Here is a 26,949-nt window from a genome sequence, read left to right as displayed (position 1 = left end):
TTCATGCCTTCAAATACCTACTCAATTTAAAATACTTTACTTTTAAGGAAAAATTACTACTCCCAGTTCCATACACTTCTCTTCGAATCTATATTCTGGAACCAACAATTTCACAGAAAGTAAAGGATTAAAAGTCACTTACCCGAACTTTCAGGGACTGCCCTTCTTTTCCTGTGCATAGATTAATTCAGTAGGACAGACCCTCTCTTCCACACCCCCTCTTCCTACTACCTGATCCATCTGTAATATTGTAACTTAGATAAGCTTCAATGGCTACTTTATAGAATCTTAGGATCAAATTTTTAGAGCCAGTATGTATATTAGAGACTATGCTAGTCAAATTCTCTTTTATAAATTGGGAAGTAAAACTCAGACTTGCCCCGACCAAGATTACACAGCAAATTAGTAACAAAGCTGGAAGTAGAACAGAGATCATGATTCCCAGTCCTGTGCACTTTCACCCTATTCTGCTGTGTCCCACAGACTGGACTCAGGATTATGAATGCTTTTCCTCTGGGACCCCAGTGTTTTAAGTCTTCCTTTAATTAGCTAACCAAGCTGAATCAACACCATGTTATTTTTAAAATTCTGCGTCTCATAAAATCAGGAAAGAATGTCATTTCTCTCACTGAGGCCCAACAAATCTCTCTTTCTCCCCAATTCCTCTCCCTCTACTTGCCAGCCAATGGCTGCCCACTAATGCATCTGTAAGTACTAGGTAGATTTGGCTAACAGAAGGTTACAGATCTTCCACAGAGATTAAGATGAACACACTGGTTACTACTGGGATCAAGGCAATAGGTCTGACAAAGAGAAAACCTTCCATATTACCTTGGACTAAGGCAATCAGGCTGCCCTTACAATGCTCTCAGAGAGATCCTAACAAAATTCTCTCTCCCCTATCGATCTGTTCTTTAAAATTTAGTAGCATTGTGTCATGTACAGCATAAATGCTAAGTAAAGAGTTAAAAATCATTTGCTTCTATTCCATTTATAGGCTACTGAAATCTGACTCAGGCTATCAAATAGCATTTCATGGATCAGACCAATCAATATACCTAAGCAAAGGTGGAAAATAAGATAGCTAGCTTCTAGCATCACTTATGGATAAACCCAGAAAAGGAGTTGCTGAATTACACCTAGGGCCCAACCAAGACTTTCTTACCCAAATGAACACAAAGACAATTCTCTCCTTTGCTTCTGGGTCACAGGATTGTCACTATCACAATAAGGGACTTTATACACTATCTGGTTACCAGGAACACCTGAGTTTCTCACAAGGAAGAGGGGGACCTGAAGACAAAGGGAAGATTAGAAAAGCAAATGCAGACATATTAGATCTGAAGAAGTTGTTTTTACATATTTCAGACCCCCAGACCACAGTTCATAACCACTCATCTGGTCTTAGTGCCTCATTTTTAAAAATAAGGAAATAACAGCCAGAGAGGAAGGTCAGTAGGCCAAGTGTATACAACTTATTGGTGGCAGAGCTGGGACTGAAAACCACATCTCCTGAACCCTTTCCACTAACTAGCAAATAAATGTTCTTATCATAATGAATCTATCCTGCACCTATTTTACTAGAAGCCTCTTCCTGACTCCCAACCTTCCTCTACCTACTGTCACCACCCAAACCATCCAGCGCACCACACAGTTTTATCATTATGACATTTCTGACAGAGCAATAATTCAATAAACATTTATTGAGCATCTTTAGAATTTTTTTGCCAGATAACTACCCCAGCTAAATCTTGCAGAAGATACAAAGTGAAAGTGGCAACATCATAGTATCTGTCATAATAATAATACCTTCTAGTATTTATTCATCATCTCAGGCACTGCTCTGTGCCATGCAATTATATGCATTATCTCATATAATCCTCACAATCAGACTTGGACATATATACTATTTTTAGTTCTATGTTATTTGTTTAAATTTTCTTTTTATGTTTAATTTAATTTTAATTGATACATAATGATTATACATATTTATGGGGTAGAGTCTAATGTTTTGTTACATGGATAACGTTGTGTAATGATCAAATCACGGTAATTTACATATACATCACCTCAAACATTTATCAGTTCTTGGTGGTAAGAACATTCAGATTCCTTTCTTCTAGCTTTTGAAAAATACAATTCATTGTTGTTAGCTATACTCACCTTACTGTGCAATAGAAAGCAGAATGTATTCCTCTTATCTAACTGTAACATTGTACCCGTTCACCAACCTCTCCCCATCCTTGCTCCCTTATTCCCCACCCAGCCTCTGTTAACTTCTATTCTACTCTTTACTCTATGAGATTAACTTTTCGAAGAACAGAAACTAAGACATTCAGAAGTCAAATGGCTTCCCTCAAGTCACACAGGCCATAAATGATGAAACCTGGATTTAAATCTAGACAATCTAGTACCAGAGCCCTTGATGGTAATCACTATACTAGGTAATATTTCCATGCTGAAGATCAATGTGGAGGGTAGCTTTCTCTTTCTACCCACTCAGTTTTACACAACACTATTGCTGGGATAGTTTCTCACTGAGAATCTCCTTTGGAATGGCAAACCTAAAGTGATTGCCTCTTCTCAATCTCGCTTCCCCACCACTTCAAAGTCATGCAACATAATACTCTCACTTTAAGAGCTGGCTGCAATCTTTGCATTATTGGAGAAATTCCAGGTACTTACCAATCATATGGTTTCTCAAGAAATAGATTAACTTAGGCAGTTATCACAGGTCCTCTTTTGTTCTCCTCTCTACTTTAGAGACATTAATTAGAATCTCTAATACTTTCTTGCCTGTCTGATAATCAAGCACGTAGAAAACATTAGTTAGGTATTCCTGAAACAGTCACAGAGCCAGGACACAGATTCTACAAGTCACAAGATGGGGAGGTTATGGGTGGGGCCAAAAGCCATCTAAAGCAAATTTGGAATTATACCAAGGTGCTATAAAAGCCGGGAGGACCAATTATTCTTTGGATAAAGTAACAGATATATAGTCGAGGAGCTTGTTATAATAAAAGGTACAGCGGTGTAAGTATCAATCTGGATTTCACTCCTGCCTCAACCACTGTTGTAAGAGGTAAATTATATCTCAATTTGTATCTATAAAATGGAGGTAATGATACAAGCCTGGCAGGGGTGTCTTGAAGATTAAATACGATAATGTATGTGAAAGTGCTAGGAGGATAGTAAATTGCTCTATATACTTGAGAGGGGTTTGCTTCTGAGGACATTGCCACTAAGCAACACTTGAAAATAACTTGCCACAACCTACACATTTGCCTTTATTAATTCAGCAAAATAGACTTGTACACAGTAGATAATTAGACACTTATTGTTAATTTCCAATTTATACCACCCTTGTTGATCCAATGTGCTGCCTTTACTGATCTTTGCCATAATAACAGTAATTACTTTCATTTGTTTAGCTTTTTGTAGTTTGTAAAGAATTTGTATTGATTTTTTAACAGGTCTGTAAGTGTATAAGGTTTGTACTGCATATTTACAAACAGTAAAACTGGGGCTTAGAGAAGTAATATGACTAGCACAGGGCCCCACAGCTGATACAATCTATACAGAAAGGATAGGAAAAGGAAGGAAAAGACAGAAAAACATTGCTAGGCTAATATACATAACATGGTTTTTTAGAAATGTTCTTTCTCTATGTTGACGAAGGAAAAAAAAAAGATTCTTCTAAAGTGTCCAAAATGACCATATGTTTTTTGTTTTATTTTATTGTAAAGGCAGTGACCAATTTGCAAAGACAATTATTTATTAAAAAATGATAAATGGAATTTTGCAATGTCACTAAAATGATTTCTTTAAAACAACACATAAAAACTATAGGCATGTTATTTCTGTTGCCTTTGTGTAAAAAAAAAATCAATTATAAAATTTGATACTTCCTATTCACATTGTTTAAGCTATCTAAAAATACTGGTCAAAGGTTTTAGAATGGGGCTTGAGGAGAAAGAAAATGGAAAAATAGAGAAATAGACACTGAGGAGAGAAAAAATGGAAATGTAGCATGATTGCAAACTTTAATGTCATTTGCAGATGAAATGATAAATTGATATAGTCTTACATGAGAAGGCATTGACTAGGAGATTTGGGCTTTCTCACCAGCTTTGCCAGGTGACCTCAGAAAACAATAATAATAATAACAGGGATTATAGTTTATTTTGCCTTTACTAGGTGTCAAGCTCCGTGTCAGATGCTTATATGGATTACCTCACTTAAGCCTTACAAACTTTTATGACTACTATTATTATCATCCCAATATTACAAATGAGGCATTTGGGGCTCAGGTTTCTCAAGGTTATACAATTTAAGCAATAAAGGATGCCAATATCTGATTCTAAAAATCACACTCCTTTTAAAATATAATACTCTCTTTCAAGTAATCTCACCCTGTGAAAGGCAGTTTTCTCTCACACAAGTTATCCCTAGGCTATAATTCTCAGTTCCAATAGTTAATCTGCCATATAGCCATCCGTGGTTTCAGGATGAGACTCAAGAGCACTGGCTTCCTGGATAACTAATCTTATTTCAAGAAGGCCATCCAACATGTATAAATGCCTATTCACAGCTTCTGGAGTATAGTCATGACTCAGCACCATATACAGAATCTCTGGAACCTGCCAGGTTTTGAGGCCTGATAACACACTGAGATTAATACATGGCTCAATGATAGTACAATCAGCCTATGACCTGGTGGTGAATCAAATCTAATTTAGGTAATAGCTGACAAATAACATGTCCTGCAGTGAAGTAGTTTATAAAGAATGCTGAAGATGACTTTGTACTATCAAACACAAAAAGGCTTTGAATCACACAGATGCATCATGTTTGCCAGTAATAAAGTGGTGTCAGTCATGTCTTATACATATACACAAGGAACTTAGGAAGATGCTGAATTATGAAAATTATTGTATGAAATTGAAATACATGTAGGACTTATTTTTAACAAATATCACTTTAACATCCAGCTCTATATAGCATGATTATATTTCCATCCCTGATAAGATTACATACTAACATTATTTGATATTTATAAAATATGGTCAATAAATCCACAGTTCTTATAAAACCATGGGTAGTCATTCTAGGCCATAACTATTTTCATTTTTTAAAATTTATTTATTTATTTATTTATTTGTTTATTTATTTATTTATTTATTTATTTTGTAGAGACAGGGATCTCATTATATTGACTAGGCTGGTCTCGAACTCCTGGGCTCAAGTCATCCTCCTGTCTCGGCCTACCAAAGTGCTGGGATTACAGGCCTGAGCCATAGCGCCAGGCCTCATAATGCTTTTCTAGATGCTTTTCCTGTATGACATCTTGAGTTCATCTGGCTAACAAGTTTCCTGCAACACTGTCAAAGATAGACAATTCAGTTTTGAGCCACCATAGCAACATCTAGGTTTACAGTGTTAATTCATGAAGCAGTTTACAAATTTCAGAATTTGTCCCCAAGCTGAGATCACAGCTTTATTGGTGTATAATTCTATCCAACAAACCACCAACATGCTTTTTAAAAGCAACTCACTAAAATTTTTTTTTTGCAACCCTCTAAATAAAATCCCCCAGGTCATCAATTAGTAAATATTTCTTAAAACAGGTCAAATAGTTCTTACTAAATATACCTTATATTCTACTCCAATGAAGTCATAACTGAAGAGCAATGCACTGCCTTGAAAGGCACTACTGCTCTGGAACTAGCAAAACAATCTCTTTTGTTCAACACTGTTCTCTGTACTCCCAGATGGTCCCAAATACTTGTTTGCAAACAGGCAGGGAATACCCAAAACATCCATGTCATGTAACACCTTCAAAAGTAAATAATAGGATATACTCTACCCACTCAATACTCAGTAAAAATAGAATACAAAATGTACAATAGCAATTTTTATATTCCTTCCAGGTTATCTACCAGTATGTTATTTATAGACTGTAAACACATGGAAATGTGGTATTATATTACATATAGTACCATTAATTATAGAAAAGAATGTTAAAAACAATTAAATATTAATATTTCTATTACATATTAACTATTCAATTATTTCAGGAAGCCTACTACATGCTAGGCACTGTTATAGGTACTGGGGATACAGCAGTGAACAAGACAAAGTAGCTACCCTCATTTCTGGTGTGGGAGACAGACAATAAACATATCAGATAATCACAAGTTGTATAAAGAAAAATAAAGCAGGATAACATGAAAGAATAATGGGTGATTCATTTTAGGTAAGGGTAGTCAGGGAATGACTCTCTGAGAAAGTAGCATCAAGGACTTCAGTGATGTGAGGAAATAAACCAGGTAAAGATACAGGGAAAGAATGTTTCAGATAGAAGGAAGAGCACATTCAAAAGCCCTGTGGCAGGAATCAGCTTAGTAGTTTCAGGAATAGGAAGACCAACAGGATAGGGAACAGAAAAAGTTAGATGATCTCACAAATATAGGAGTGGGTAGGCCATGGTGATGAATTTGCCATTTATTTTTAGTAAAATGGGAAGCAACTGGACAGTTGTGAGCAGTGACTTTGATATGGACAGGAGACAGGGAAATACTGGGTAGAAGAGGGCATTTCCCAAGCAAAGGCCCCACCCTCAAGCCTGGAAACCCATGGCCCTAAATGGGAACAGGCTTTCCTGTTTTCACGTTCAAAATGCTGCTTTTTGCCCACCATGCACCCTTATCCTGTACACATATAAACTCCAAACCCTAGCCTCCATGAGGGGACAAACAGAAGCATGGAAGAATGGCAGAAAGGCACAGCAGAGAGAAGAGAAGGAGCGTCTGAATGCTGAGAGGAGTTCAGCTGGAGACAGTCAAAGAGGAGATCAGCTGCTGAATGGCCAAACTCCAGGGGAAGACGATCCTCCCACTCCACCTTCCAGTTCCACATCCATCCCGCAGAGAGACACCTCTACCACTCAGTAAAACCCCTGCATTCATCCTTCAAGTTCGTGTGTGACCTGATTTTTCCTGGATGCTGGACAAGAACTCAACATACAGAAAGCTGCCACACTGGCCCTCTGCCCTTGCAAAAAGGCAGAGTCCACTGAACTGTTTAACACTTAAGCCATCCACAGATGACAAAGCTAAAAGAGCACACTGTAATACATGCCCACTTGGGCTTCAAGAGTCGCAGACACCCACCCCTAGATACTGCTGTGGATCCAGAGTCCAAAGCATTCACCCTGGCTCCTGCACCTGCCCCTCTGCATGCTCCCCCTCCCACAACCCCCTGTTGCCAGAGAGCCACATACCCCTGTCACAGGTTCTGCACAGGGGGCCAGGGAACTCTCCCACCTCAACATGATGTAGATTACATTTTAAAGGGCTATTGTATGCAATGGAAAGGTAGAAACAATGACCCGGGCTAGAGATGATGGTGACTTTGACCAGGTTGATAGCAGTGCTGATAGAATATACTGGTGGATTGAGTGTGCAGTATCAGAAGATGATGGCTTTATTTTGGCATGGCCATCTGGATAATTGTTTATGGGGCCTAGGGATGATGGTCAAGAGTTCAATTTTGGATGTTTAAGTTTGAGCTGACTAACTAACTAACATCCAAGAAGAGATGAGTAGGCAGTTGAATATTCAACTCTGGAGATGGGGGAAAGACCAGAGCTGTAAATATAAATTTGGGAACCATCAGGATATAGACAACATTTAGAGCCATGTGATTGATTGGAGTCACCTAAGGTAGAGTGTAGATGAGATAAAGACAAGAGGGCCAATGACTGGGACCTTCAATATATAAAAGGCTAAATAGATCTTGCTACCAACAAAGGAGACAAAAGAGAGGCCATATAAGTGAAAGGAAAATCAAGTGGGGAAAACGTTTCAAGGATAAAGTGATAGGTAGACAATATCAAAAGCTGCAGATAAGTGGAGTAAAACGAGGCCTGAGAACGGGCTAATGGTTTAAGCAAAGTGGAAATCGTTGCTAATATTGCTAAGGGAATTCAGTCAGTGGCACGTTGGGGGAAAAACCTAGATTAAAATGAGTTCAAGAAAGAATGGAAGGGTAAATTTTGACACAGTGAGTATAGATAACTATTAGGGATAGGAAAAAAACAGCGTTTGTCCTATTCTCACGCAGGCAAAACAACACAGAATTCTTCGTCTCTGGTCACCGAAACGTATGGAGATGTCTCCTTCACCAACAACCAATCACTTCTCCACTAATTCAAGTCAATTCTAAGACTATCTACCAGGAGATAGTATCGGATCCCTCAAGTTAAGAGTTCAATCCCTCAAGACTGCCCCTACTTCAGATGCCAATAGCAATCCCTGGGTTGTGACTTGTGTTTCTGACTTCTGGGTATGGTTAATTTGCTAGGATAGCTCACAACTCAGGGAAACACTTTACTTACTTTTACCCATTTATTATAAATGGTATTACAAAGGATACAAATGAACAGCCAGATGGAAGAGATGCATTAGCAAAACATGAGAGAGAAGGCACAAAGCTTCCATGCCTTCTCCAGGTATCTCCATATGTTTAGCTCTCCAGAAGCTCCCCAAACCCAGTCCTTCTGGGTTTTTATGGAGACTTCATTATTTAGGTATAATTGATTACAACGTTGGTCATTGGTGATCAATTCAACATTCAGCCCCTCTCTCTTCCCTGGATGAGGGCGGTGAGGAGATTGAAGGTGAGGAGATCATGTGGTTGGTTCCCCTGGCAAACAGCCCCCATCCTGAAACTATCCAGGAGCCCCCAGCCAACAGTTATCTCACTAGCATACAAAAAGACATTTACCACTTAAAAGATTCCAGGAGTTTTAGGAGCTATGTGCCTGGAAACTAGCCAAAAACCAAATCTACATATATCCTATAAATCACGATAACACAGTCCACCTCCCCTTTTTCAAACACAGATTCTTTACATCAAAATGATCATATAAGTCAGAAGATACTGGCACATTCAGTCCCATTCAGTCATTAATACAGTCATGCACTGCCTAATGATGTTTTGGTCAACAAGGAACAACATATACAACAATGGTCCCCTAAGATTATAGGTGAGCTGAAAAATTCTTATCATCTAGTGACACTGCAGCCATTATAATGTCCTAGTGCAATTACTTTATTTTTTATAAATGTAATGTGGCCTAACTGGACAGTGTTTCTGAAGTCTACAGGAGTGTACAGTAATGTCCTAGGCCTTCACATTCACTCACTTCTCACTCACTGACTCGCCCAGAGCAACTTCCAGTCCTGCAACCTCGATTCATGTCAAGTGCCCAGTACAGGGATACCATTTTTAAACCTTTTATACCATAATTTTTACTGTATTTTTTCTATTTTTAGATATATTTAAAACACAAATACTTAGCATTATGTTATAATTACCTAAAGTATTCAGTACAGTCATATGCTGCACAGGTTTATAACCTAGGAGCGATAAGCTATACCATATAGCCTAGGTGTGTAGTAGGCTATACCACATAGGTTTGTGTAAGTATGCTCTAGGGTGTTCGCACGAGGGTGAAATGGCCTAATGACACATTTGTCAGAAATTATCCCCATCATTAAATGACACATGACTCTAATTAGTCCAGTCCATTATCACGTCTATGAAAATGTCTCCCAGGGTGGGGCCACTCAGGTTTGCAGGCTTCCAAACCTCACAATAACTCCTTTGAGAGGTTTGCAATGAAGGAACATAAGGAGCTATGGCTGGGAGGAAATCTCTTTTCTTCCCTCTTTAAAACATGGATGGAGAACATCGCACATGAAGGTTTAATCCTGCTCTTCCTTAGATTCTTGTCACACCTATTTAGCAATGATGCTGTTCTTATTTTATGGATACAGGTCAGAGTACTTTAGGATATACTTATCAAAAGGTACCCATATTAAGGCAGGGCATTTTTTCTGAGGCATTTAGAAACTACCAAAGTTTAGTTTCACCAACGATTACATTAACAAGTACTTTCCATCTGCTAAAATAGTTTTGCAGGCTGGCAAGGTGGCTCACGCCTGTAATCCCAGCACTTTGGGAGGCCGAGGCAGGCGGATCACGAGGTCAGGAGTTTGAGACCAACCTGGCCAACATGGTGAAACCCCATGCTACTAAAGATATAAAAATATTAGCCGGGTGTGGTGACACGCACCTGTAATCCCAGCTACTCAGGAGGCTGAGGCAGGAGAATCACTTGAACCTGGGAGGCAGAAGTTGCAGTGAGCCAAGATCCTGCCATTGCATTCCAACCTGGGTGACAGGGCAAGACTCCATCTCAAAAAATAAAACTTTGCAAAGCTATCTCCAACTTCTGGCATTTCTAATAGAATATTATTTTTTTTAAAACCTGCCCTTTTTCCAGACTATAGAACATGTCTACTTCCTATGTGCAATCTGAGGTTTCATTTGTTTTCTTCTAAATTTGTTTTCTGCAGCAAAACTCATCATAAAGAAAACTTACTATTGTATATTTTTGTAAGGCAGTTTTAAATTGTGGTTGTTAGTCTTTGGCTTAAATGATTCAAACCAAAGATCTGAATCAAGAGAGTGGCAGAAATTCTGGTTCTAGTCCTAATTTCAAAATGCAGAATAGGAACACATAGACTTTATTGTATTTTGAAAACTTTGCAACTAAGGGATCAAACAATATAGCTGTGCATCTTCCCAAAGAGTTTTAGTAAGTGCATATCTCTAGGCAAAATTCTGTTTATTCTGGCTTAGCTAAGCAGGCTATTTGGAATGCAGAACATGGAGGGCAGCTAGTTCATCATTTCAGGCTCTTGCCATCTGCTTCTTCCTCATGTCCCCCTCTCTCCTGGCCCTCTCCTCTTCTTTTCTTCTTTCTACTTTTCTTTTTTTCTTTTTTCCCTCTTTTCCTCTCTCCTACTGATGTTCCTCTTTTCCATTAGTGCAAATTAATATATTTTTGCATCACTGGCTGTCCTTATTTTTAAAATACTGGGGCATCCTCTCTTCACAGTACATTTTTCATTAGTTTTTTGGCTTCAGAATAATATTTTCCATTATGTCACTTGTAGATTAAATCTGCAACTTTGTAAGCTTACTTTTTAAAAGTGCTTATGACTAAAAAAAAATGTCACTGTTCAGTTGCCTGTAGGCAGAGCTTTATTGTTTTGCAGCACACAGATTGCCCCTCATAGAAATGGATTTCCAGCTTTAAGACGACTGGTTCCTTATACTCGTCGGCTTAAAGATTAAATCCACCTCATAATCCTAAGTGGCAGGTCTACTTACTTCTCCCAATTTCTCGTTGTTTTGATAACTGCTTTCGAGCCTAGGCTAGACAACATTTTTTTAGGTTCCTTAGAGTCTATTTTTATAACCTGTGTTTAATTTATACCTTTGCTTGCTATATTGGTGCTGACATGGCCACAGGCATCCATCCAGATCTTTATTTCACAGGCATTTCCTGAGCATTCATTTTGTACTCAACGCTGCAGATATGAAAACAAACAAGACACAGTGTTTCCTCCCCTCAAGTCTATTGACAGGGCAGACCAAAAAAATTAAAAATAGTCATAAAGTGTGGGCTTTCTCTCAGACTACTGGTAGAAATGTGAATTGATGCAATCCTTTTTGGAGGTGATGTGGCTGAGATTACTAGCTGTCTCCTAATATTCACTGTCCCCTCCTTCAGTGGTAACGGAACCCCCAAGTTGTAGCTGGGCACGTGGTCACACAAAACAAATACTACAGTTCTGAGTGCCCTTTCAGCTATATGTGACAGGTGATTAAGTTCTGGCCTAAGAGATGTAAATGGAAGTGTTATCTCCAATCTCTTGAGTCAGGCCTTTAAAGAGAATAGACCTTTTCTCCCCTTACCTGTTCTTCCTTTCCTCCAGCCTGCTTGTTAGAATGTGATCTTGGCATTGAGCCACCTTGGATCAAACAAATGAGGGAAACACCCTAGGCATGGCAGAACAAGTTGAGAGTAGCCCAAGGCCCTTGTTGGCCTCATGCAATAAAGCTGCATACTTTTCATGCAGCCCTGGCTGGATTAGCTATCCCCAGACAGTCATGTCAACATAAACCACTGTTTTTTTAAAGCAGAACCTGTGATCTAAAACTAATTAGAGGAATCTTGAAAAATGCGTATCAAAACACTTCAAAAGTTCATATCCTTTTAGGCCAGCCATAGTGGCTCACGCCTGTAATCCCAGCACTTTGGGAGGCCGAGGCGGGCAGATCACTTGAGGTCAGGAGTTTGAGACCAGCCTGGCCAACACAGTGAAATCCTGTCTCTACAAAAACACAAAAATTAGTCAGGCTTGGTGGTGCACGCTTGTAGTCCCAGCTACTTGGGAGGTGAGAGAATTACTTGAACCTGGGAGGCGGAGGCTGCTGTGAGCTGAGAGCACGCCACTGCACTCCAGCCTGGGTAATAGAGCCAGATCTTGTTTAAGAAAAAAAAAAAAAAGTTAATATCCTTTTAACCCCAAATTTCCAGGTTATCAAAGAAGTATGTGCTTCTGTAGTGAGATACCTCTTTTCCACATAACCTTTGAGTCTGAAGCTCCTGCAGAATTCTTATGAAGGGCCACATTTAGCTTATATAGCACTTCCTTTAGCTAAAGCCTCTGACCAAGTACCTGGGAAATAAACCACACTCAGCCACCCCACTTGCAAATATTACAACCACAAAATGCTGAAGTAGAAATTTTTCACAGGGACAAAAATACAGTATGACAATTTTTCAATGTCCCCCTTTGAGGTTTTCAAAGTCCTGAATGTTGTAAACAGGAAGATATAAGTGGGCCAGGCACTGTGGCTCACGCCTGTGATCCCAGCACTTTGGGGGGCCAAGGTGGGCAATCACTTGAGGTCAGGAGTTCGAGACCAGCCTGGCCAACATGGTGAAACCCTGTCTCTGCAGGCGGGTGCCTGTAATCCCAACTACTCAGGAGGCTGAGGCAGGAAAATTACTTGAATCGGGAGGCGAGGTTGCAGTGAGCCAAGGTTGCACCACTGCACTTCAGCCTGGGAGACAGAGCGAGATTCTGTCTCAAGAAAAAAAAATAAGCTGTAAGTGCTGGAGGACGCTCTATGGCTTTCTGGTAATTCTGTTGCTATGAACTGCTCACACGTGCCGTAGCACTTCTTCCAGCATCATGAGTTGTTGCCATAATTTTCCGAAGGCTGTTCTGGCAGTGCACTCACACAATTTTAATCTTTTTTTGTCTCCACGTTTTCTAATGACTGGCAGCTCACTCCACATGCTTTGGTTATTATCAGAATATCCTGAAATTCAAGTTTTCTCTCAATGAATCAGTGTTATTTCTATCAACAGTGTACATGTTCTTCCTGCAAAAGTGCCAGATAAAGAAGATAGCTGATTCTATAACCAGAGATTAATTACTGCTGGAAGAGCAAAGGCAAGCATGCCAGGGAAAGAGAACTATGTGGAGTACAATCATCCCAAAGAGCATGGCCTTGTCTTCCATTTTAAAGCATCAATGGAGGGTTAGAATGACTAGCACCTCTTACCCTCTAGCCCCCGCTTTACTTCTTAGAAGAGGATGGGGTTCTCACTTTAGCCACACATATACTAAAACTGGGATGATACAGATAAGATTAGCATAGCCCTTGGACAAGGATGACAAATAAATTCTTGAAGCATTCCATTAAAAAAAAGAATTTTTAAAAAGGTGGGGCACTCTTAGGGAGGTCCTAAGCCCTCCTTATTTTCTGATACTTACAACCAGAATACAATGAAGTGTATGTACAAATTTTCACATGCAAACACATTCTTGGCTTCCACTATCTATGACCATGGCTTAAATACTGCTTAAATCACTGCTGGGTGCTGATGAAAGAACTCCCACTACAGATTAGTTCCATGATAATTGCATAACATTTCATGTTAAATAAGCCCACGGTACTACTCAGGAGCCCTATTACTTGTCTCTGTTCAACATCATTCCATTACTGACCATTACAAACCTTTTCCATTCTCTTAAATCATTTCATCCCTTCTCCCTTGATCTCAGCACATGAGCTTGCCTCATACTTTGGAAAACAAAATTGAAACCATCAGACAGAAATTCCCTCATCTTTCTGATATGATACAAGAATCTTTCCACATTATCTCTTCTTTCCCTCCTGCTCCTCATATCTGTTTTGAATTCTAACCCTGCTCACACTTTCAAAAATGTTACAGTCATTTTTTTCATCTCTCATATATTTTCCACATACATAAGATGTATGTATGGATACACACATCTCAGCTAAATGCATCTCATTCGCTTTTAAACCTGTTCGTTTCTCCCGACCGTAAATATAAAAACAAATTACCTTGCCTACATATTTGTCTGTAGCTACTGCCCCAATACTCCCATCTTCTTCACAGCCAAATTTCCAGAAACTTCCCCTCTCGCTCTTCATCACTCCATTTCCTTCTGGATTCTTCCTTCACCTCACCACCAATCCATAGCTCTACTGAAACAGGTCCCACTAGAATAACTAATGACCTCCATGTTACTGAATCTAATTAATATTTTAATCCCAATCTTATTTATGTTTCAGCAGCATTCACCTGTTTATCATCATCCTTCTTGAAACACTTTTCCCTTGGCTTTTCTGACACCCATTTCCCAGTTTTCTTTCTACCTCTCTGGTCACTTTTTCATTTCATTTTCAGGCTTATCCATTACTTATCCTAATAGTAAATGTCAGAGTTCTTTGAGGTTTGGCCCAAGGCCTTCACCTCTTTCGATTCTATATTCTCCCTAGGTAATTTTTTCTGCCCCCACAGCTTCCATTATCATCTATATACCAATGACTTCCAAAATATATCTCTGATATACTTTGGATATTGTCCCCTCCTAATCTCATGTTGAAATCTGATCCCCAGTGTTGAAAGTGGGGCCTAGTGAGAGGTCTTTGGGTCATAAAGGCAGACCCTCATGAATGGCTTGGTGCTGTTCCCTTGGTAATGAGTCAGTTCTTGCTCTATTATTAGTTCATGTAGATCTGATTGTTAAAAAGAGCCTGGCACGTTCCTCCCCACTCTCTCTTCTTCCCTCTCTTGCATGTGACACACCTGCTCCCACTTTGCCTTCCACCATGATTGAAAGCTTCTTGAGGTCCTTACCAGAATCTGACGCCAGAACCATGCTTCTTGTACAGCCTGCGGAAACATGAACCAAATAAACTCTTTTATCTATAAACTACCCAGCCTTAGGTTTTCCTTTATAGCAACACAAAACAGACTGAGACAATCTCCCATGTGAACTATTCTTCTGAGCTCCAGGGATGTATATCTAATTGCTTTCTAAATATCTTCACATGGAAGTCTCAAGCATACATCAAATGCAAAATGTCAAATGCCAGAATCATGATCTCCCACTTGAAAACAAGTGTTCTTGCAGTATCCATTCAACAGTAGAAGCCAGAGAGTTACCCTAGACATCTACACACCACCATAGTCAATCCATAGTCAAGTCCTGTCCATTTCTCAAATATCACTCATCAGTCACCAAAGGATTTTTCTCAACAATATTTTTAAACTATATAATTAACAAACTTATCAAAGAAAAGCATGGAGAAGAAAGTATATCTTCCTTGGAACAGTATTAAATTTCTCCTTAGTCAGATTATCTTAAAGTATCTAGAAAATCCTTCAATACATGATTTCAAATTACTGATGGATGATATCATTCAGTTATCTCTGCTTCAGAGAACATGAAATCCATGAAGATTACAAATACCCAAAACATTAACACAACTTTTTTTTTTTTTTTTGAGAAGGGTCTCATTCTGTCACCGAGGCTGGAGTGCAGTGGCACAATCTTGGCTCACTGCAACATCCATCTCCCGGGTTCAAGCGATTCTCCTGCTTCAACCTCCCGAGTAGTTGGGATTGCAGACACCTGTCACTATGCCTGGCTAGTTTTTGTATTTTTAGTAGACACAGAGTTTCACCATGTTGGCCACGCTAGTCTCAAACTCCTGACCTCAGGTGATCTGCCAGCACCTCCCAAAGTGCTGGGATTACAGGTGTGAGCCACCATGCTCAGCCAACACAGCTGATCATCTTCCTTTTCTTTATTTCCTTTATCAAATGCTAGGATGACTTCCCAAGCCAGAAACCTAGAAGTCATCTTAGATTCCTTTCTCTCATTTATCCTCAACCACCATTTCATGCACATACACAATATCCTAAAGATTCAATTCTCTAAGCATCTTTGCAGTCCATCTGTATCACTCCTTCTTCACTGCCACGACAGATTCTAGCCATTACCATCTCTTGACTAATCAACAGCAATAACCTCCCCATGCATTTTCCATCTTACAATAAGTCGGGTTCTGGTCATTCTCACACTGTAGCTAGCACGACCTTCTAAAAACTCAAATATGTTCAAACTTTTTCATTGGTTTCCCACTGCTCTGCAGAACAATTTATAATAACTCACAATTCAATGTGCTTCTGGTGTGACAGTGTTTTTCTAAGCACTTCACTGTATTAATTCACTTAGTCCTTACTATGGTATTATGAAGTAGGTACTGATGTTATCACATTTTACTAATATAGAAACTGTAACACAGAGAAGCTACATGATTCCCTTGGGGTCTCATAGCTATCAAGTGATGGAGCCAAAATTCAAAGCCCGGCAATGCCATTTCAGAGTTTGTGCCTTTAACCTCTATATTGTGTTGTCTTATAAAACAACATACAAAATGTTTAGCATGGCAAGCAATACTTTTCCACTTTTAGACTCATCTTCTACTTATAGGTCTTGAAAAGTCGGGTCTTATTTTATCTCTAAGCCTTTTCCCACTGATATCAATACTGCTTTACCTAGTCTAGTCATTTAGATTTAGCTCAGGTACTACTTCATTCGATAAGCTTTCTCTATTCTCTCCCCCTGATTGGATTGCGAGTCTCCTCTGTACTCTCTACTAAAATATAAGTGAATAAAATTCTGCAATATTTTAAAAGGCACTCACCATTTAGTGAAGAGGACAGTCTTCTAACCAGACAAGTATGTGGCTACGTTATTTTGAGACGATCATTTGTGTTTTGCCCTGTTTTTTCTCTTTTTCATCCCATTTCTAGAAGATAAATGGGCCATTTTATTGTTTCTTACCCATGGAAATTCCTCCTCCCCTGTTGCCACTTGTCTACACTTGCCTTCCTGGCTTTAATTTTCCCAAAACCCAGACTCATGGGAGAGATTATTCTCTCTAATATCAGTGAGGATCTCAAGACAACAGATGAAATTCCTTTTAGAGCCCTGAGAGATGGAAAAGGGACACAGACTTTAGACAAAAAGAAGTCAGGAGTCTGATAGGAGTTGGTGGTGGCAGGGAAACAGCTCAACATTTGATGGCAGCAGCCTAAAACAGGGGCAAAAGCTCAGAAAAGTTTCAATGAGTATGCCGAGCCTGAAATACAGGGGACCCAAACTCAGCAGTGATCCAGTTCCCCAAGCCCCCAGGCATAGTATAGGAGCAGCAGCAGCAAACATGAAAGGACCATTCCAGGTGGAGACAAAATGGGGTATCAGAGAGTACATCAGGGAGTTGACAGAAGATTAATGATCAATAGCTAAAAGGGCCTCCCCAGTACGGATGGTGTCCAACTTACAATGGTTCAATTTACAATTTTTTGACTTTACGATGGTGCAAAACCATCACAATTTTGATATACGTTGAATTTTTATTGTTTCCCAGGCTAGTGATATGCAGTTACATGAGATAGTCGACACTTTATTGTAAAATAGGCTTTCCGTTAGATGATTTTGCCAAACTGTAGGCTAATGTAAGGGTTCTGAGCACGTTTATGGGAGGCTAGGCTAAACTATGACGTTGGTAGGTTAGGTGTATTAAATGCATTTTCAATTTATATTTTCAACTTACAATGGGTTTATTATAACCTCATCATAAGTTGAGGAGTATCTGTGTTTTGGTGTAGCCTAAGGCCTCAAAATATTTGTATAACTCAGCAGGAGGCTTGAGTATTGACTAAAATTGTGTGTCTTACTTTCCTGGCAGAATGTTGAATACAGGAGAGCTTATAAGAACATTTTAAAATGTGAAATTTCTTGCATATCCATTTGTGGACTAGATTCTTACTAATGTCACTTATAATAAAATGTAGTAAGTTCCAGGAAAGAGGCAAGCATTTAGAAGCACAGAGGACAGGTACTCAATCTGGTCTTGGGAATGGTGGTCAGGTAATTAAATAAATACAGGGAGTTGATAAAGTTTAATGAATTCAGGGATCTACAAATAGTTTGTTTTTGGCTGCAGTATAAGATGTACATAGGCATGCCTTTTGAGCCACATTGAAAGACTTTGGACTTAATCCTGAGGGCTATCAGATACTACTGAAGGATTTCTGAACCTGAGGGATATATCCAATTGACAGCTCAGTTTAACACATGTAAACTGCAGGAATACGGCTTTTGCCACCCTTGAAAGAACAGATCTGAGGGGGACAAGAAAGGAGACAGAAACAACAAGTTAGGAGACTTTTAAATAGTTCAGGATAGAGATAATGAAGACCTATAGTACGAAAATAATAATGCTCTAAAAAAGATGGAACACATAACGTATATTAAAGAGGTAAAATGGACAGGCTTTAGTGATCAGTTGAAAACAGAGAATAAACTGGAGAGATTGTAGAGATATTTGGACCACTGAATTTGCAGGTAGCATTTGCAATAGAGTAGTTCACAAATGAGACTACAGAGTGACCAGAAAAGAAGGAGGAAGGAAAGGAGAAAGTGGTATCACAGAAACTAATGAAGCAGAAGATTTCAAAGAGAGTATTAAAAAGCAAAGTGCCTCACATGTCAAAAAATTCGGGGACTTGAGAAAGTAGGACAAGAATTGAAATGTGTCTGTTGCATTTGGAAATAAGAAGTAATTAGTCTTTTTTTTTTTTTTTTTTTTTGAGATGGAGTCTCGCTCTGTCACCCAGGCTGGAGTGCAGTGGCGTGATCTTGGCTCACTGCAAGCTCCGCCTCTCAGGTTCAGGCCATTCTCCTGCCTCAGCCTCCCGAGTAGCTGGGACTACAGGCGCCCGCCACCACGCCTGGCTAATTTTTTGTATTTTTAGTAGAGACAGGGTTTCACCGAGTTAGCCAGGATTGTCTCTATCTCCTGACCTTGTGATCCATGCCCGCTTCGACCTCCCAAAGTGCTGGGATTACAGGCATAAGCCACCTTAGTAAAGGCAGTTATATGTGTGGACCACTTTTATTGAAGCCTTGTTATACAGGTTGTACACAACTTGGTTATACAGGGAATGGTCAAGAAAAGATGTCTCTTTTATTTACTTTTTATTTTTATTTTTGTCATGAAAAGAACTCAATGGGAGGAAAAGGTTAAAAACACAGAGAAGAAAGAGGATAATTATGAAAAGGGGCCCTGAGAAAGCAAGAGGACAGCATGTGCTCTAAATCACAGACAAATTGAACTTGGACAGATAGAGGGCTAGTTTTTCCTCTCAGACAGGACAAAAGCATGGGTGAAGGTACAACTCAATGTGTGTGTAAAAAACAGGAAAGTGGGTGGATAAGTGGTTCAAGCAGATCTGATGGCTTTTATTTTCTGTGTGAAATAGCAGGCAAGCCCATCTCCTGAGAATAAATGCATAATAACTGAGTTGGAGGCTTAAAAAGAGAGGAAAAGGTTTGCAATAGCCACTAAAGAGGATGTAAAAGAGCCAAGGGAATTCCAGAAGAATCTGAGTAAGGACATGGAGAAGGATGATCTGGTTAGCACTGATTCATTCTGCAGTTCTCAGCTATGACGTCAACTGCTCAAAGATGAAGTCCCTGTTACGTGTTTTCAGAGAATTGACTACCTGTCTTTTAGAGACTTATCACGGTTTAAATCTTATATTAATTTGTGAGATTATCTGATTAATTTATGTTTCATTGGACTGCAATCATGAGGTCAGGGATATTAATTTTGCTCATCATTGTATCATTTAACCTTTAGTTTCCCATCTCTAAAATATGGAGAACAATAATTCCTTTCTACATGATCAGGAAATGGATATAGTTAGGTTAGCATGAAACTGGAATTTAAGATATAAGAAGACAGGGACTTCTGATTGTTCATTGATGTATCCCCGGTGCCTAGCACAGTGCATGACACATTGTAGAAGCTCAATAAGTATTTACTTGAATGAATGAAACAAATATAGCTTCATATTTGGTGTCATAGGACACCAAGTCTCTAGACTTCCATTCTAGTGCTCTTCCCATTCTCCTACAGCTATCTACAGCAGATGATTGATGCATTATGTTTATTATGCTAAGGGTCAATGCATATGCATTATTATCTTTGTTTTGCTCAAGAAGAAAGTGAAGCTCTGAAAGATGAAGTATCATGTGCAAATTAAACAGCTAGTAAGTGGTGGATCGAAATTCAATCCTAGGTCTGTGTCACTCCAAAATTTGATCCCTTTCTAGTATTCCATAATACCTACTCAGGTATTAGACAATAAAAGGTTTCATACATGAACCTTTCTAGGAGTATGCATAGTTGAAATTGAAACTTTCCCATCAACCTCCCCACTGGCAAAGAAAAATAAACAAATAAAAAAGCATTACTTTAGTGGTAAAAAATCTCAGGAAAAGTAACTATGACAGGCCAATGAAGATAACATTTATGGGCATTCATCTACCACTGCCTCCCACATCACACCATGGAAGCACCTACCAATCTACTCTATGTGACCCTATATATTATCCATCTCCCCAGAATAAATTTTTACCCCACAGGCACAATGGAAGACCCAATTCTAAAGAGTTTATCTTCTCAGAATTGTCTCAGAGTGACCACAGAAGTAGCATGGGGTAATGGAAAAAGCCACATAGATCTTGGCATGACAGTGATACGGGAGGGGGGCAGGAAAGTGCTGGGTAGAGAAGGACAGAGTCCCTGGTAAGGGCTCCACCCTAGGGACTGTGCCCATGGACCTAAGTGGGGACAGGCACTCCTGTTTTCACGCCCAAATGTTGCATTTTCCATGACCACTCTGGCTCACCATGTTCCCCATCCTGTGCCCATAAAAACTTGAGACCACAGCGGGCATGGACACAAGTGGTTGGACATCAAGAAGAGCAGAGGAACACACCAGCAGACATCAGCAGACATTAGCAGACCAACATGGACACTGAGGGGAGTTTGACCAGGGGCGGTTGGAGGAGTATCCAGGGGAAGATCACCTTCGCACTCCATCCTCCTTCTGGCTCCTCATCCATCTCACCGAGAGCCACCTCCACCACTCAATAAAACCTTGCATTCATCCTCCAAGCCAATGTGTGATCTGATTTTTCTGGTATACTGGGCAAGAACTCAGGATACAGAAAGCCCTCTGTTCTTGCAGTAAGGCAGAGTCTAATTGAGCTGATTAATACAAGCCATCGGCAGACAGCAAAGCTGAAAGAGCACACTGTAACACACACCCACTGGGTTTCAGGAATCATAAACACTCACCTCTAGGTGCTGCCATGGGGTTGAAGCCAAAAGCACTTCCCACGACCTCTGGACCTGTCTGTCTGCGTGCTCCCATAGGGGTTTCAGCAGCCTGACACCGAAGAACTGACCCTTGTGGCATGCCCTGTGAGGGGCATAAGGGAACTCTCCCGTTTCAATACTTGAGCTATCTCTATCCCAATGTTCTTATCTATGAAATGAAGGCAATATTACTTGCCTACATAAGGCTTAGGAAATGATTAAATGGAATAGTGTATATAAAATGTCTGTAGCACAGTGGGCATAATAATTCAATTGTTAGCTGTCTAGTGCTTCCCTCATATCCAGAAGCCACCTCCTACTGATTCCTTGAAGACACTGAAAAAATATATCAAAAGGAACAAGCAACCCACCCCACCCTGACTTCTCCAAGTTGTAGCAAAATACATATGATACATTTCTTTGATTAAAAAAAAAAATGCCTTGGAAGCAGCAACTAATCATTTACAGGTGAGATCTCAGCACCAAAAAATAAAAACAATCCAATAGGCATTCTGCCTCTCCTTTGTCTTATCCTACCGTTCAAATAGTTATTTCTAACATTTTATTGCCTTTCATAACATTAGGTAGAGTCAGGACATCTGGTTCATTTTACAGATGAGGAAAGTAAGATAGGGAGGGTGGGGTGTCCATTCCAAGGTCACACAGCTATGCAAGGAAGATCTAGAATTGGAAATCAGATTTCTTGGTCCTTAGTTTAGTACTCTCCCCACTTAGTAATAATAAAGATAATAATAGATCTGTGCAATTTATTTGAGTCACAAACTCTCTAAAACATTATAGAATTTATTAAAATTTCAGTCAAAAATAGCTGAAATATTTTATTGTCTAATATCTTAGAAGGCAGTGTGGAATAGGAGAAAGAGCTCAGATTTTGAAGTAAGGCAGACTTGGGATTGAATTCTAATTCCACTCTAAAGCATTCCAGAGTTTTAAAAATTTCAATAAAAAATAGCTGATGCGTGCTTGTAGTACCAGCTACTTGAGAGGCTATAGAGGGAGGATTGCTTGAACCCAGGAATTCAAGCCCAGCCTGGGCAACAGAGTGAGAACCAATCTCTTTAAAAAGTTGTTTTTAAAGAGCTCATTAATGATTGGTGTTCATGTCCTGCTTTTATGTATCGTCTTACATATTTAAAGAAGAAAACTAATCTGGAAGCACCCAAAATAGGTACAGTTTGTAAAAGTGATGTTCATTATTTAAGTGTTAACTATAGAGGAAAACAAGCATCAGAAGTATGAGATGATAGTTCATTTCAGAGCAAAAGCTGTGAAAATTGGAAATTTTATATGAATAACTCTACTGTATATGAAATCATAATATAGGAGCAAATTATGCATAAAAGGACACGCATATTCTATAACTTAATTCAAAACATCATACAAAGATAATGAAATCATTCATTTTAGAGAAGTTCTATGATTGTCTGTGAGCTTAAGAGATAAAAGTTGCTGCAAAGTCAAGGATTCTGACTCATAGAAAAAAATCACATAGAAATTAATCTCAGAGAACATCCTAACTCTAAAATGCAACTACCTTACCACCACCAAAAAAAAAAAAAAAAACAGGTTTGCTTTAAAGAAGTATGAATTTTATAGAAAATAAAGGCTAATAAGAAAACAACAATAAAAATTAAAGCAATAGTGCTATCCATACTGATGATCCAGCACCCATAAGCTTCATGTGGGAAAAAAATGCAGTACTCCCCAAATTATTGTTGTATCAAATCAAACTATTTTTGCCCCAAAAAGATTCAAGATCCCATTAGGAAAAAGTGAAGAAAGTGAAACAAATATTCAAAACTTACCTCTTACCTGCAAACTTTCTCCCCTAAAGTATCAGACTTACTCTATATGAATAATGTGTCCAGTTGTAATCAAATTCTGTAATACCACTGAAGACTGTCTCAATGAACAGCTCCTTAGTTTAAATGGATTTTAAAGGATCTTAGAACTAAAGCCTTTCTTTTAAAAACGTAGGAGGAGCTCTTGCTTTATCCATGAAAAATACCAACTGTCATTAGAAAATTTGCATTCAAAACAGGTCAGCATTTAAGGTTACATTTGTCAAAAGATTCAGAGGAAATTACAAAGTTCATCTGAGTGTTTTCTTCCCCCTTTTAATTAGCTCCTGATACAGCATCTTAGTATGCCAGTGTTTTCTTTTTTCTTTTTTTCTTTTTTTTTGTTTTGTTTCAGCTGTGTGACTCATGACATTGGGAATTAAAAGATAATCCAAAGGTAAGCATTTGATTGCCAGGTTTATGTTGTTTCCTCAAAGTGTACTACCCAAAGGCATTATTATTTTGAGTTTCAAATACTTTAAGTACAAAAGCAGTCATAAATAGATAAGGAATCCAGAAACCTGGATTCTACTCTAGGCTTTCCCTCCCAGTCAGCTCTGTGACCTTGGGCAATTTCCTTAACCTCTTTGGGCCTCAGTTTCAAAAACTTATTGAATGGGATCTCAGAATTAATCTGGTCTAACCTCCTATTCCCAAACAAAAATTGCCCCTGTACTTTCCCTAAGCAATTGTCAGTTTCTCATGTGTAAAAGGAGCCAATAGAACTATATCATTGTCTAAAGCTTCCTTGATTTCTAAAATTCTTGATGTTGTAATTAAAATTCAGTAAGTGTTATGTATATATGTTGTTTCCCATTGGAAATTTATCAAATCATTCTTTACACAACCAAACAGGAGTTTATTTTTGTAAATTCAGGCCACCACCAAATTGTCCCTTATCCTTCAAGTCTCCAAAGAGGTTTTGTCTGCCCCTGGTTTAATCTCCATGTCCAGGAACCACGCAAAGCCATAAGAAGCCAGAATACTTTTGATGCTTTTCTGGAGCAGATGAGATGCCAGTCATTTATTCCCAAAAGGGAATGAATTGAGGCTGTATCCAATCTGTACACTATCCGATAGATACAAATTATCTTCCTTGCTTTGGAACACAGGTTCAGACTTGATAACTTCTCTCAGATTCTAAAGATAGGTTTTACACTAAATACGTGAATAAACAAATAAAAGGCAAGAGTGTGAATGAAGAGTGGGCCACGTGTGCAATCCTCTCTCCACCATTAGCTTTATGTTGTACCCCAAGATGTTTTTTACCCCTAGATGTCTTTCTTTTTTATTCATTTCCATAGCTGATGTTTCTCCCTAAATTAAAGTTAGGAGGGTGGGAAGAAACTGGGAATTGTTTAGGGAGTTTTGTATTTACTTTTCAGATGTCAGCTGATTTGGCTCTCTCACAATAATTTTTAGCAGAAATTATTTATCAGGCCTACAGGAGGAATTTTCTAATCAGAATTTGCTGACATGACGGTAAGAAAAAGAAGATCTAGATTCAAAATCTTCTTTCTTTTTCCTGAGATTGCATTTTCAATTAACTAATTTGTCTTCTTCTATTTAAAGAAAAAAAAAAAAACACCTCCAGGAAGTTTTCTTCAAGCTTCCTGTTTCCCCTGAATCCTCTAGCTCTTGCCAATATTTCACTACGCTATAACTTATCTTTCAATGCCACTAGCCCAACTTCGTGATATTCTTATTCTATACTATGATATTGGAGTACAATTCAAAGAAATGGAAGCATAATAATATCTTGGAATAATAAAGTACATTTATTTGTAGATATGCAAACCACAAGTTAAATTTAGTTAATCAAATACAGTTAGAAACAATAATGCACCATGCCTCAGTTGTTAAAGTCCATTAGATATTCCCTTCCACCTTGATTTGATAGCTTAATCAGTGAAAGCATAAGGTAAGCTTTGCTTCTTGGTGTGAAAAAAAACACACTAAAAAGATAATTCATTTTAATCTACTAAAAGTCCCATTTGAATGCTTTCTAATGGCATCAATACAAATAAATATATTCTTAGCTTTGAATAAATATATTCTTTGTCACTGATACTTGTATACTTGTACCTTAGCAATCATTAATCTCTGCTCCAGACACAAGGCATGTTTCAGGTCCTAAGAAAAGAAGATTTGGGAGTAAACTTGAATGGTGCAGAGAAAGGAGGATGGGTAAGACTACTTGGGGCAACCCCTCTCTAGCTGCAAGATGGTCTACCCCAAATTGAAGAGAAGGTGTAAACCCAAATTTGATGCAGACGTTGGGTAAGTGTTACCCAACGGGTGTGGAGTGAAAGGTACAACAAAGCCTAAGAATGGGGAAATTTTTCAGGACAGTTGAGGTTAAGTCATTGTGACACAATTAGGTGCAGCTAGAATGGAGCTAGGCTAGACAAGGACGTTCCATAGCCTCTCCAGCAGGAATATATACACTACTTTATTTTATCTAGTATCCCCCTCAGACAAGCAAGTGGGTATTATTTTAGTTTTACAAATGACTATTAAGTTACTTTCCATAAGTCAAAAATTCAGGAGAAATCAAACCTAGGTCACCTAGATTTGACACCTAAGCTTATGCTCTTCCCATAGAGTCATTCCACTGCTGGAATGTTTTGTTTTGTTTTGTTTTGTTTTGTTTTGTTTGATACCTCAGTAGCTAAAATGGTCAACTGGCAGATGTCATTCTGTAAAGCTTTATAATCCCAAGTATTCTGTTAATTATCAAAACAGGAAATGAGTATTCCTAAACTGCTATACAAATGAGGTAATCGGCAAAGGCAGCATCTAATGTCTCAAGTATTTAATGGCCTTGGTAAGGTTAAAGGGCATTAAATAGGCAAAAACAAGAAAAATAAACAATGCTTTGACATTTAGGTTATATATATATGCACATGTACACACATGGTTTAAACAAAATTCCCTGAATTTGGTAACAGTTTTTAAACATTCATGCAAATGTCACTTCTAAGGTTCTAAAGGCATTTTTAAAAAATCAAACCATCCCCACGAGACTGACTTGAAAAGTTATTTGGTAAAGTTGGCATATTGCATAGAACATTGGTCTCCTATAAAGAACACACTCTGTCAGATAGAGGGCATCAAGATTGCCTGCTTTCCCCCAAATCCAGTTAGTTTGATAAAACTAATTTATGAACTCTGAATTCACCCTCTAGACTACCACAGATTCAACAGTAGGAAACCAGACCTGAGATTCTCAGGAAACCCACAAGATTTGGAAAATACAATTAGCAACATCAGGGTCTAGTCCCTAGAAACTTACTGGAATTAACAATTAATACCAGTCATGAACAGAGACCACAGAGGTTAGCTGTGCCAGACTGTTTGCCATTCACTCATTCAAGAGTTACAAAGCAATAATGTGCCAAGCATTGTAGCTCACATTCTAGTTAGAAGGATAGAAACCAGAAACTATGAAATATTTATGGTACAGTGTGAGAAGAACAGGACACTATGATAGAGGTCATTGGCAGCAAAGGGAGCTCAGAGGAGAGAACAACAAACTCTACCTGTGTTGTCAAAAGGGTGAGTATCTTCACGCAGAGATGGTTTGGAGAACCACCCTGGC

At 38.8% G+C, this 26,949-nt stretch overlaps 1 protein-coding gene and 1 non-coding gene across 10 annotated transcripts in view; one reads left to right on the top strand and one right to left on the bottom strand.

Moving 5' to 3' along the window:
- Positions 1 to 23,450, bottom strand: part of LOC105490493 (interleukin 13 receptor subunit alpha 2) — a 38,377-nt gene extending 14,927 nt beyond the window's left edge. For 3 of the 9 annotated variants that reach the window (XM_011756209.3, XM_071088432.1, XM_011756216.3), the window contains exon 1: positions 23,313 to 23,450. The gene's annotated coding sequence lies outside the window, so the exon portion shown is untranslated. Of the gene's footprint in view, positions 1 to 142; positions 371 to 1,165; positions 1,294 to 23,312 lie in introns of those variants that run through there. The other 6 variants (XM_011756212.3, XM_011756217.3, XM_011756210.3 and 3 more) reach the window with 5 other exon arrangements.
- LOC112428157 (U6 spliceosomal RNA) lies at positions 13,530 to 13,638 on the top strand. The gene has a single exon (XR_003020054.1). It is a non-coding gene; the product is annotated as a U6 spliceosomal RNA (small nuclear RNA).
- Positions 23,451 to 26,949: the final 3,499 nt, after the last annotated feature.

This window comes from Macaca nemestrina, chromosome X (assembly GCF_043159975.1).
Source record: "Macaca nemestrina isolate mMacNem1 chromosome X, mMacNem.hap1, whole genome shotgun sequence".
NCBI classification, from domain to species: domain Eukaryota; kingdom Metazoa; phylum Chordata; class Mammalia; order Primates; family Cercopithecidae; genus Macaca; species Macaca nemestrina.
This window is presented reverse-complemented; position numbering and strand designations above follow the sequence as displayed.